The following is a 13,834-nucleotide window of genomic DNA, read 5'->3' as shown; positions in this document are numbered from 1 at the left end:
ACCATTTTTATCTTTTATACTGTATTTTGAGTGTGTCTTTTCCATGTTTAGACACACAAATACTGGCCATTGTGTTATAATTGCCTGCATAATTGAGCACAGTGACATGCTGTACAGGTTTTTACCCTAGAAGCTATAGGCTGTACCATCTAGCCTAGGCTATATCATCTAGGTTTGTGTAAGTACACTCTGTGACTTTCTCAGAATGACAAAATTGCCTAATGATGCATTTCTCAGAATGTATTCTCATTGTTAGCAATTTGTGTTTCTAAAATTAATGTGAGTCCTTCTAGGTTATTATTATGACAAATGTTGTCCATTGAATTCTAATAGATAATTTAAAACAGCATTTTAAGAAACTATCCATTATTTCTAGTCTTCTAAAAAATTATTCTTAGAAATTGATGAAAATTTTAGAAATATTTTTTATATTTTTAGATAACATCCTTATTGTTATCAATAAAAATATTTTCACATAATAAACTAATTTAAGATATTTGATCATTAAACAAGCTTCACACTTTAAAAATAACCCCAATGTATAATGAAATGTGATTTTAGTATAGTCTTACATTAATTTTTGGCAATGTGTTATTTTTAATTTTTGTTTCTTTATTTTAAGTGAAATTGGCTATACTTTTCTTTTTTTTTTTCACGTGAGCACAGGGGACTCTATTGATGGTAACCAACAAGGTGGGGCTCCCTAGGCCCCTCCCTCTTCAGGGGGTCTGCATGGAAATTGTGAGGAAGGGAGATTCTCAGTGTGGTGGGGGACTGAGAGCAGCAGGGAACTCCCCAGCAGCTGAAGGCCTCTCTCTTCTTCTTGCACTCTCGTTGGGGCTGGTGGTCTGGGGGTCTTACTTCTTGGAAGCCATGTGGGTTATGAGGTTCACCACCCTGTTGCTGTAGCCAAATTCATTGTCATATCAGGAAATGAGCTTGACAAAGTGGTCATTGAGGGCAATGCCAGCCCCAGAATCAAAGGTGGAAGAGTGAGTGTCGCTGTTAAAGTCAGGAGAGATGACTTGGTGCTCAGTGTAGCCCAGGATGCCCTTGAGGGAGCCCTCTGATGCCTGCTTCATCACCTACTTGATGTTACCATATTTGGCAGGTTTTTCCAGATGGCAGGTCAGGTCCACGACTGACATATTGGCAGTGGGGACGTGGAAGGCCATGCCACTAAACTTCCCGTTCAGGTCAGGGATGACCTTGCCTACACCTTTGGTAGAGCCAGTAGATGCAGGGATGATGTTCTGGTGAGGCCACAACCGTCATGCCACAGTTTCCCAGAGGGGCCATCTACAGTCTTCTGGATGGCAGTGATGGCGAGGACTACAGACATGAGTCCTTCCATGATACCAAAGTTATCATGGATGACCTTGGCCAGAGGCGCTAAGCAGTTGGTGGTACAGGATGCATTGCTGATGACCTTGAGGCTGTTATCTTACTTCTTATGGTTCATGACCACAACGAACATGGGGGCATCAGCAGAGGGGGCAGAGATGATGACCCTTTTGGCTCTCCCCTTCAAGTGAGCCCCAGCCTTCTCCATGGTGGTGAAGAAACTAGTGGACTCCACTATGTACTCAGTACAGCATCACCCCGTTTGATTTTGGTGGGATCTCGATCCTGGAAGATGATGATGGCATTTCCATTGATGACAAACTTCCCATTCTTGATGCTACCATGGGATTTGCCATGGGGAGAATCATACTGGAACACGTAGACCATGTGGTAGAGGTCAATGAGGGAGTCAATAATGGCGACAATATTTACTTTACCAGAGTTAAAAGCAGTTCTGGTGACCAGATGCCCAATATGGCCAAATCCATTGACTCAGGCCTTTACTTCCACCATGGTGTCTCTGGGATGCCAATGGCGCTGCACAAGAAGATGCAGCTGTCTATCGAACTGGAGGAGCAGAGAGCCTATTATTTTCATGTTGAACTATTTTATGTTAATTTTATTAAGTTATGTTAGTATAAAATGTTAATTTTTAAAAATGCATATTTTTCTAGGCTTTGGAATGCTTAAGTATAATAAAAGTTATTTGGTTCTTTGACTTTTGAAAGAAAACACACTGTTTTGGGAGGCAGTACTCTGATGCAATTTTCAAGGTCCTCTGCATTTATGAGGGTGTTCAAGTATTTTAATTTATAGGCCAGTTTTGTTCCTTTATATTTAATATAAAATCATCTATTTTTTCTAGGTTTTTAAATATTTTTCTAGGCTTGAAGTTGATTTTTAAATATCTTGTAAAACTTCTTGTTTATCTCCTCTTTTTCAATAGTTTTTCATTTAAAAACACTTTTCTTATTTCCAATATTATCTCTTTACAGTTTTCTTTTTGACTTGACTACACTTACTAGGTGTATGTGGATAATACTAGTATCTTCTAAGTAAATCTTAAATTTCTTTATAAAAAATAGTTAAGCTTCCATTTTTCTTATTTGATTACTTTCTAATAGCTAGAGTTTTAATTCCTACTTTTTGCTTTTTTGTTTTCTTTGGCACTATTTCCCTGATATCTTGAGTCACTCACTCCATTAATTATTTTTTTTTTTACATGCATACCTGTGAATATTCAAGGTACACCACATTTTGTACTAAGTACAATATTGGCTGAACACCATAAAATAAAGTATAGTGTTTTTGTTGTAATTGTTTTCTAAATGGACTATAATTGAAATTTAATTTCCTTTTAAACCTAATATTTCAGGAAATGTTCTGTATTATCCATTTTTAAAAAATTTTAAGATGTTAATTTTTGGTGTTATAGACTGGCGGTCGTAGAATATGACCTCTATAATTTCTACTTTTAAAATTTGTTTAGAATTTCTTTGTGCTCTGCAAAGTAATACAATTTTGTAAATGTTCTGCAGACACTGGGAATTAAAGAATATCCTCAGCTTATAGATTATGAATTGAGTATATGGCTATAAAATCAAGAATATAAATCATGTTATTCTGATTGTATAAATTAGTAGGCTTAAATATGTTTGTATTCATGGCATAGCTTTACATGACAGAAAATTTGGCAGTACACTTAAATAAATAAGAGACTAGAATCACTATGCAACAAATCAGCCTTAATAACTACAACTTCACCATTATATTTGAGCATATATCCCATATTTATACAAAAATTGATTTTAATTGATAAGATTTATTGAATGCATATTGTGTGTTGGCACAAACTGATGCTCTTTACCTGCATATAATCCATGTATAACACGCTTATTAGCTCTGTCTTAAATATGAAAAAAATGAGGCATAAAGCTTAAACATGGTGTTCTGTTAGTCTTAAAATAGTATAATGGTAATATTATTTGTAATTTTCTGCTAAAATGGAGAGTTACTTATATAAGAGATAACTTGGGAAAAATAAGTCACATTATAAATTTTGCAGAGCTGAGAAGTGTGATTTCATTCATTTACTTTTGATACAACATTTATTGAGTGTTTATTATGAACGAGGCTTTGTATTAGGTCTTATAGAAATAAAATTAATTTAAAAGCATTCCTACTATCACTGACAATAGAGAACACATAATAAAAGAGAAACTGTTGCTCTTATTTACTAAGTTTGTTGAGAAAGAAAATTGCAATTGAGAAGGTAGAAGTACAACAACATAATCAATTCCCTCCCCCTGCTCCACTCCTTTGTAAAAAGTTAAACAAACTAAGTTCAGCTCTCTATCTTTCTGTCTTTCTCTCTCACATACATACACATTCACCTTCTTGACTGCTTTTCAAGTAACTGTGTAATGGGTTATGTGAAAATTGAAACACATTTAATAAAAAATAGCAAATGTCAGTAGCTTCACACAGCTAAAGGTCAATTAATGATATGCATCTCCTGGCTTGCCCTCTCATAACACCTTGCTATCAGGTGGTACAAAGTAACAATGTTCTATAAAATGTTTATTAGTGGTTCGCACTCATTCATAAACCACTTTTTGTAACTTTGGTGAATTACCTGCTCTCTATTCAGAGACCTCAGAGAGCTGTACCCCAATGTTGATGCTATGATTTTCTGAGGGCAGAATCAGCCAAAATGGACCACGTAAGTGTTTCACAAAATGAGATGCATTGGACCAGGTAGCAATGTAGAGGACAAGATAATTTTATTAGATAATTTAAGTACTTCTCTGATGCTCCTGGTCTTGTCGAAATTTTATACTTTGAGGTAAAGGTGGTGGTACCTGTACAGTCTCTATGGGTAATCAAAGCTTTTGAACATCTCTCACTTTGCTAAAGAAATTATTTTTATCATTTGTGTAAGAATAACAAAACAAAGAACAGGAAAATGAAACTCCTCTGGTATAGACAACAACAATGTTTGAAATGTTCAATATAACAATGCTTGGGCTGTGGATTTCAAAGGGTCTTCAAATAATGAGTACCCCTAGGATATGGATTAAAGTTGCCTTCTATACAAAATACCATGCTTATAATGGCATGTGTTAAAGAAAATTATTGTATAAATGGGCTAACTGGAAGGAGAATAGGCTGATTAATTTCAAGACACCCTCTGCTTTTAGTTGGCTTCAATAGTTGTCCAAACAGTGTGATAGAAAAATGGGAAAAAATTTTCAGTGGTTCAAGTGATTATATCATCTATTTCAGTAAGAGAAACAGAGGAAATAACAAGCTTCTCTTCCTTCTTGATTAACAACAATTTGTCAGAGAGACTGATATTTTTAGTAAGCCAATTAGAAAAAAAATGTTGAAACTCTAAGCTGTTCATGTTGAAATTTATACAATAGAAATACAAAATTAGAGATGAAAGTGAATGGCAGAAAAACAGCAACAACTCATCTGTACAGTCAAGTAAATCCAACAGAAATATGTATCAACTCAACTTTCCTTTGGCTTTCGTCTTCCAAAATGTCCATGAACACTCCACAGCCATTCTTCAAGCAGGGAAAGATGGTAGCAAGACATTCAAAGTGCAAAGGGAGAATGGTTTTACATTATCATGGCTAAATATTTTGTTATTATTGTTCATTTTTTAGTTTTGAAATCTTATAAATGCATATAATCATGTAATCACATTGACATGGGCCTTCCCGGGGCCTTGGGAGGGGATGATGTAACTGATGGGTCCAAAATCTAAGGTTTACACTTTCATGGCAAATCTTTCTAGGTCTGAATTTGAAAAGTGTTCATAATGGTCTCTACCTATTAGTTTTACTGTTTGTAGTCTGTGATAAAAAAACTTTACTGCTGGTTGTTTAAATATTTTTATTGTACATAGAAAAATATCTTTATGATAAAGAATTATTTGCTTATAGGTATCCTTTTTACACACACACACATACACACACATGAATATATTCAAGAGTGAAATTTCTTAAATGCGTAGAGTATGAAGTAAGCATTTTTTTCTTCTTAGTATCCACATTAGGCATTATACAGTTTATATCCAAAGAGGATGAAATAGATATTGATGGAATAGCTTAATAGACAAAGTACCTAGAAAGAAATTTTCTAAAGAAATTTCTGTAACATCCATAACAAGTTGCAATTTATAGCTGGTTTTTAATAGATATTCTACTTTTATTGAAGTCATTGGTTAAATTTGCCCAATGTACATACTGTTCACTCAGAGAAGTATTTTCAGAATTGTTTTTGTAATTTTCTGAATAATGCTAGCTCCCTTTTTAAAATGACTTGAAAACGCTCTTATTTGAGTTATTCCCCCTTTTCCCCTTGTATATGCTAAGTATAGTTAAAATCAATGGTTTCTATACTTTAAATAATTGTTTTACAATATTTTATACATTTTCACTTATGAAGTTGAATTAAACATACAAGACAATTTCTTACAGCTTAGGTTGGGATGCTGATGCTTCTCAGGAGTGAAGAATTTTAGTCTGGGTTTCTCATTCCCTATTTTGTTTGGGCTCAGCAGTGTAGTGGGTGAGATCTATTTAAAACAATTTTGGGAGTGTAATAGATTTGATTACTGGTGCCAATACCTTACCCTTTCATGCTTCCATACTTTTCCCTACAGTTCATCATAGCTTGCCTCATGACTTTTTGTCTGAGCATGTGTATTAATTTCCTGGGGCTGCAGTAACAAAATGCCATAAGCTGGGTGACTTAAATGATAGATATTTATGTTCTTACAATTCTGGTGTCTGGAATTCTGAAATCAAAGTGATGGCAAGATTGGTTCCTTCTGAGAGCTGTGAAGGAGAAACAGTTCCATCCTTCTCTCCTACCTTAACCAACTGAACCACAGCTATCTTGGAGATATGTGAGCAGAAACAAATGTTGCTTTCAGGTACTTAGTTTGAACATGGTTTGTGATTTGGCAATTTTTAGCAATACTTAACTGATACAGTTAGTATTTAAATTGTTTCCCTACTAAGTTTATTAGCTGTCATGATATCAAAAAAATTTATGCATCTTATTTCAGTATGATGAATGCTACTTTTCTATTGTACTATATATTTAAAGACATTTTAATAAATAAAATTTGTAAAAATTAAAAGCAATAACAAAAAATATGGAGGAATGCCTTGTTCAATTTTACTTATCTAAAACCTTTTTAAAGAGAAAGGAGATATGCTTATGATTTACAGAGTTCACAAATATTTTTATTTTGTTATAATCCTCTCACTTGCACTCGAATTATAAATCTGTTCATCCTAAACAAAAGAGTAAATACCTAGATAGTAGATATTTTGTTAGCTAATCTACCCAACTCATTTCTACTTGGCAGAATCTAGAATTCTGAAGAGTAGAGGAATGTAGAATATTTAAGAAGTTAAAACATGCTGTGGTAGGCTAGTTTGTCTTTCAGGGATACAGATCTTTGAAGAGATATGTGTAAAGCTAGCATTCAGATGGAATGGTTTTTCATCCGTAGACCAACCTTGTCCTCTTGAGTCATCCTAGCTAGAATATTTGTGGATGTTTTTTACATGAATCTGTGGAATAGAAAACATGAGTATTTACTATAAGTTAGGATAAGGTGTTAAACACAACTGCAATGGGTACTCACTCTGCTGAAAGGAAACAACCATAAAGTGATGCATTTTTATCCAAGGATTTGCTCCTCTCCATAGAGATGACTAGAGATAATATCAGTTCCAAATTCATGAAATCACAGATTAAGTTCAACATGCAAATGAGTATAAATGCAAATTATATTTATATTATTACCTATGAAAATTTTTATCTATTATTATCAGTTTCTGGTTTGAATACTAAAAACATAGATAAACCAAAACCCATATTGTTTTTCGTGTGTGTGTTTCAGTAGAGTTTCACATGAGCAAGTTCAACTAGCCCTTATAAATCTGCTTTATGAATCTTGCTTTATGAATCTGGCTGCTCAAATTTGGGTGAATATGTATTTAGCACCCTAAGATGTTAAGTCTTCTTGTTGAATTGAACCCTTTACCATTATGTTATACCCATCTTTGTTCTTTTTCATTGTTGTTGGTTTAATGTCTGTTTTATCTGAAATAAAATTAGAACCCCCTGCTCGTTTTTCTTTTTTGTTTGCTTGACAGATATTTCTTCCTCCCTTTACTTTGAGCCTAAGGATGTTATTGTATGTGAGATAGGTCTCTTGAAGACAACATACTATTGAGTGTTGCTTCTTCATCAAACTTGGTACTCTGTGTCTTTGAAGTGGGGCCTTCAGCCCATTTACATTCAAGGTAAGTATTGATAAGTAAGGATTTCTTCCTATCATTATGTTGTTAGCTGATTGTATTGTAGACTTGATTGTATATAGTTGTTTTATAGTTTCAGTGTGCTATGTATTTAGGTGTGTTTTTGTGTTGACAGGTAATGATCTTTTGTTTCCATGTTTACTACTCCCTTAAGGACCTCTTTTAAGGTCAGTCTGGTGTTAATGAATTCCCTTAGCCTTTTCTTCTTTGGAAATAATTTTATTTCTCCATTACTAATAAGCTTAGTTTGGCTGGATGTGAAATTCTTGGTTGAAATTTCTCTTTTATGAGGATGGTGAATATCGGCCCCCAATCTCTTCCGACTTGCAAGGTTTTTACTGAGAAGTCTGCTGTTAGTCTGATAGTCTTCCCTGTATATATGACCTCCCCCTTCTCTCTAGCTGCCTTTAAGACGTTTTCTTTTGTGTTGACTTTGAAGAACCCGTTGAATATGTATCTTGAGGATGGTCAATCTCATGACTATGTGTCTTGAGGTATAGTATCTTGCAGGAGTTCTCTGAACTTCCTGAATTGGTATGTTGACTTCTCTAGTGAGGTCAACCTCTAAGAGGTTGGGGAAATCTTCATGGACAATATCTTTAAATATGATGTTTTCCAAATTGTTTGCTGTCTCTCCATCTCATTCAGGAATGCCATTTAGTTTTATGTTTAGTCTGTTTATATAATTTCATATTTCTTGCAGGTTTTGTTCATTTCTTAAAAATCTTTTTTTTCGGCCTGTGTTGATTTGAAGGAGCAGTCTTCAAGCTCTGAGTTTTATTCTTCAGCTTGATTGATTCTATTATTAATATTTCCAATTGCATTCTGAAATATGTGTACTGAATTTTTCATTTTCAGAAGTTCAGTTTGGTTCTTTCTTAAAATGATTATATTATCTTTTCACTCTTGAACCACTTTACTTTTTTCCTTGAATTTGACTGCAACCTTCTGCATGTCAAGCTTCCTTGTAATCTAGATTCTGATTTCTATGTCTGTCACTTCAGCCATTTCAGTTTGGCTAAGGACCTTCTCTGGAGAGCTTCAGGTTCATTCAGAAGAAATGGGGCACTCTGGCTTTTAGAGTTGCCAGAGTTCTTGCATTGGTTCTTTCTCATCTGTGTGGGCTGGTGTTTCTTTCTTTCTTTCTTTCTTTTTTTTATACTTTAAGTTCTAAGGTACATGTGCACAATGTGCGGGTTTGCTACATATGTATACTTGTGCCATGTTAGTGTGCTGAAACCGTCAACTTATCAGCACCCATCAACTTGTCATTTACATCAGGTATAACTCCCAATGCAATCCCTCCCCCATTCCCCCTCCCCATAATAGGCCCCAGCGTGTGATGTTCCCCTTCCAGAGTCCAAGTGATCTCATTGTTCAATTCCCACCTATAAGTGAGAACATGTGGTGTTTGGTTTTCTGTTCTTGTGGTAGCTTGCTGAGAATGATGGTTTCCAGCTGCATCCATTTCCCTACAGAGGACACGAACTCATCCTTTTTTATGGCTGCATAGTATTCCATGGTGTATATGTGCCACATTTTCTTAATCCAGTCTGTCACTGATGGACATTTGGGTTGATTCCAAATCTTTGCTATTGTGAATACTGCCACAATAAACATACATGTGCATGTGTCTTTATAGCAGCATGACTTATAATCCTTTGGTTATATACCCAGTAATGGGATGGCTGAGTCATATGGTATTTCTAGTTCTAGATCCTTGAGGAATCGCCATACTGTTTTCCACAATGGTTGAACCAGTTTACAATCCCACCAACAGTGTAAAAGTGTTCCTATTTCTCTACATCCTCTCCAGCACCTGTTGTTTCCTGACTTTTTAATGATTACCATTCTTACTGGTGTGAGACGATATCTCATTGTGGTTTTGATTTGCATTTCTCTGATGGCCAGTGATGATGAGCATTTTTTCATGTGCCTGTTGGCTGTATGCATTTCTTCTTTTGAGAAATGTCTATTTCTAAGCAAAAGTTTACAAAACATTAAGAGAACATTTTTCTTTTTCCTTGGACCCTCATTGGCTTATAGAAATATCCAGCTGTTAGAAGCGATCATTCTCAGTAAACTAACAGAGGAACAGAAAATCAAACCCCGCATGTTTTCACTTATAAGTGGGAGTTGAATAATGAGAACACATGGACACAGGGAGGGGAACGTCACACACTGGAACCTATCAGGGGCTCGGGGCCAACGGGAGGGAGAGCATTAGGACAAATACCTAATGTATATAGGGATTAAAACCTAGATGATGGGTTGATACATGCAGCAAACGACCATGGCACATATATACATATGCAACAAACCTGCACATTCTGCACATGTATCCCAGAACTTAATAAAATAAAATAAAAATGGAAAAGGAAAAAAAAATTCAGCTGTTAAGGACCAATGGAGTCATGCTTTCTTTCAAATGCATCATACACTGTTTTCTTTCACTGAATAAAAAGTTATATACACAAACACAAAAAAGGAGTAAAAACAACCACTTCATAATGGTTATATCAATTTACATTCCTGCCATCAGTGCACGTGGGTTTATTGTGAATATAGTTAAATAATATTGTGTTGTTTACTTGAAATTTGTTAAGGGAGTAGATGTTTAGTGTTACCACACACACACACACTCACACACACACCCCACAGTTGTAACTATGTGTACTTATAGATTTGCTCATTAATTTTTTTAGTAATTATTCACGATATGTATGTATACTAAAACATTGCATAGTACATCTTGAATACATACAATTTTTATATGTCAGTTATACCTCAATAAAGCTAGAAAAATTTAAATAAAATGAAATACAAGTCAAAATAAATAAATAACTAAAAACGTATCCCATCTTCAAAGTTAAAAATGAATTCTAAATGAAAAAACAAAACAAAGTAACACAGAAAACAGCCACCTACCTTGCAGTGGATGTCCTGATGGAGTGCCTTTTTTTTTCATTTAATAAATCCCTACTTCAGTTAGGTTCATCTCAAACATTAGAGATGTTTCAGTAACACAGACCTTCACAAGAGAATAGTAAGAGGTTTCTTACTTTTCTGAAAATGTGGTCACTCTTTCTTTTTAAAATTTAATGTCTGATAAAACACCATCAACTACTGGTCATTATCTGTTTATCTGAGCCAGCTTCTTTTGTCAATGTGTTTGCTTTTCATCTTCTGGAGTTATTCTCACGATTTTCTCCTATTTTAACCTTGGAGGTGAAGAGACAACCTCCAAGGAACAACAACAGGAACTGTTCTTTTTATAACTATTTTTATTTCTTTGTTTCCATTTGCTTCTCATTAGTGTGAGGAGCTTTGAAAGGCATAGGAAATCTCTATGTATATCCTAAATGTCAGTAGAGAGATCTTACGTCTTATCTTAATGAGTCAGGGGACATTTAAACACTTCACTCTTATCCAACTTAGCCCCAGACTACACGGGAAAAGGGCAGTCACAAAATCATCAAAACCTAAGGCTGTGAAACCTATATTTTCATGAATATATTTAAGAAATAAGTAGAATTAAGGAAAAAAGATGGTGGGTAACAGCCATGACACAGACAATTTATTTTATGAGAAATGCCCATACTGAATATGCTTTATTTAAAAGATTAATCATATGTATAAATATACCAGAACAGAAAAGAAATACTTGATTTTCTCCATTTGTCAGATACACTGATTTTTTTTGTACATTAGAGCAAATTAAAAGTACAAGTGCTTAATGAAGGCATTTTACAAAACAAAGTTAGATGCACATGGCAGTAAGTTAAGTTTCAATCTCATAGAAGCTGATTTTTTAAAACAAATCCTTTGGGCTACATTTTAATATATAGTCTCTCAGCCTGGCAAGATCACTTCAAAATTTGATACAAATCAGCACATTCAGAAAATTAGGAAGTAAATAACTTGGTTTTAAATAGTTCAAGACATTATTTCATATCTTAAGCAAAAAATAAAAATAAAACAGCTGAGCTTAAAATTTGGCAGGCACTCAGTCCTTAATCTAGAATATTTACTATATTTAAAACATAAATTAAATTTCTTGCATCTGGATACATTATAAGGAACTAGATGGAATCCTAACGTAACTTCTCTGGGAACAAATGAATTTCCCAACCAACTAAATCAGCCAAAATGATTTTTTTATAGATTTATCTTTGTTAATAAGGCAAAACAAGTACTTTCCAAGTGTAGTGTATGATATGTTGCTACACAATTTTTTCCTACAACTTCTTACTCTTGCCCACACAGCACGTGTGTAAGCATTGAAGGACCTACAGGAAAAGCTTTCTCTTTATCTTATAAATGACTGACTGGTATATGCACAGAGATAAATCTCAGCATCTGCCCTAGAACTTAGGACACCAACATATCTCTCTGACAGAAACTTTTAACTTATTTACAAAGATAGATGAGAAAGTGGAGCAGGTATAGCAGAATAGAAAGTTCAAGGCCCTTGTTATACTAACTCATTGAAACAAAGCAATATCTTCTCTATATCTCTTTACATTTGGAAGGGAATTTGCTGTTTTTTAAATTGACTTTTTTGGTGCATGTAATTATCCAATCAATACCCTTAGAAAGCCAAGAAATATTAAAATATCAATAATACCATTTTCATGCTGTATTAGTCAATTTTTATGCTGTTGATAAAGACATACCCAAGTCTGGATAATCTGTTAGGAAAAAAGGTTTAATGGACTCACAGTTTCACGTGGCTCGGGGCCCCTTACAATCATGGCAGAAGGTGAAAGGGATGTCTTCCATGGTGGCAGAGAAGAAAGAATGAGAGTCAAGGGAAAGAGGAAACCCCTTATTAAATCATCAGATCTCACGAGACTTATTCACTACAATGAGAACAGTATGGGAAATATGTCTCCTATGATTCAATTATTTCCCTCCGGGTCCCTCCCACAACACGTAGGAATTGTGGGAGCTACAATTCAAGATAATATTTGAGTGGGAACACAGCCAAATCATATCACATCCATTAGATGCATAAATAAAAATAAAATATTGTAAAAATAAAGATTCTGATAAATGGCTACCTTTAAGCAGAGATTGTGAAAATGTACACAGTAGTCTTACTGTGTGGTAATTTAATAAATAAAACATGCTAGAATTTTATGTAGTATTTGCATATATGATTCCATATATACTGTATCTTAGTAAAATAATTGTGAACATGTGCAACCATAGAACTGCTGTGATATCCATTGGGGGAGATGTGTGGTGTGTGTGTGTGTATGTGTGTATAATGTGTGGAAAATTATATATATGTATATATAGTATGTATTTGCATATAATGGGTAATTATATTTATCTATATATAAAATGGGGAAATTATAAACAACCTAAAAGCACAAACACACGGAATTGATTCAAAAAATCACAAAACATAAATAACAAACTTTAAAACATGAAAGATAGCAGTTTCTCAAACTTCTTAGTTGCTGTATTCCCCCCACCCTATGAAATTGCCCGTAGTGCTCAATTCTCTACCTAAGGATGCCACCCGTTTTTCCCTACCACAAAGGACATCCCATGAAGCACTTCCATGAAACCCAGGGGCATGCTGAAACTCTATTGTTGAATCGCTGTTATAGAACACTATTTAGTAAGTCTATATCTACTCAAAATATGTGACTTTAACAAATGAAACACAAGTTACAAACAACAAATCATGTACAGACAGTTCCCAACTTATGAAAGCTTGACTTGCTCTTTTTTGACTTTATGATGATTATGCAAAAGTGATATGTATGTCTCAATACACATGAAAGTATTCAATGAATTACAAAATATATAGAATATTTTATTATTAAATAAGATTTGTGTTATACGACTTTGCTCAGATATAGGCTAATGTAAATGTTCTGGGCACATTTAAGGTAGGCTAAGCTAAGCTATGATGTTGGTAGGTCAGGTGTATTAAATACATTTTTGGTTTTGGATATTTTATACTTACAATGGGTTTATCAAGATATAACCTCATCATAAGTTGAGAACCATCTGTGTATATGTATATCTTTAGAAAAAAGACTGAATACTTATGCTAAAACAATTAATAGGAATTATTTCTTAGAGGTGACTCTTCTTTTGCGACCTTTGCAAGTTTTGGCATT

General features: G+C 34.3%; 1 pseudogene; it reads right to left on the bottom strand.

Moving 5' to 3' along the window:
- Positions 1-857: 857 nt before the first annotated feature.
- LOC104672456 lies at positions 858-1,857 on the bottom strand (annotated as a pseudogene).
- Positions 1,858-13,834: the final 11,977 nt, after the last annotated feature.

This window comes from Rhinopithecus roxellana, chromosome 6 (genome assembly GCF_007565055.1).
Source record: "Rhinopithecus roxellana isolate Shanxi Qingling chromosome 6, ASM756505v1, whole genome shotgun sequence".
Lineage (NCBI taxonomy): Eukaryota > Metazoa > Chordata > Mammalia > Primates > Cercopithecidae > Rhinopithecus > Rhinopithecus roxellana.
Note: the sequence above shows the minus strand (reverse complement) of the source record. Positions and strands in the feature narration are given on the sequence as shown.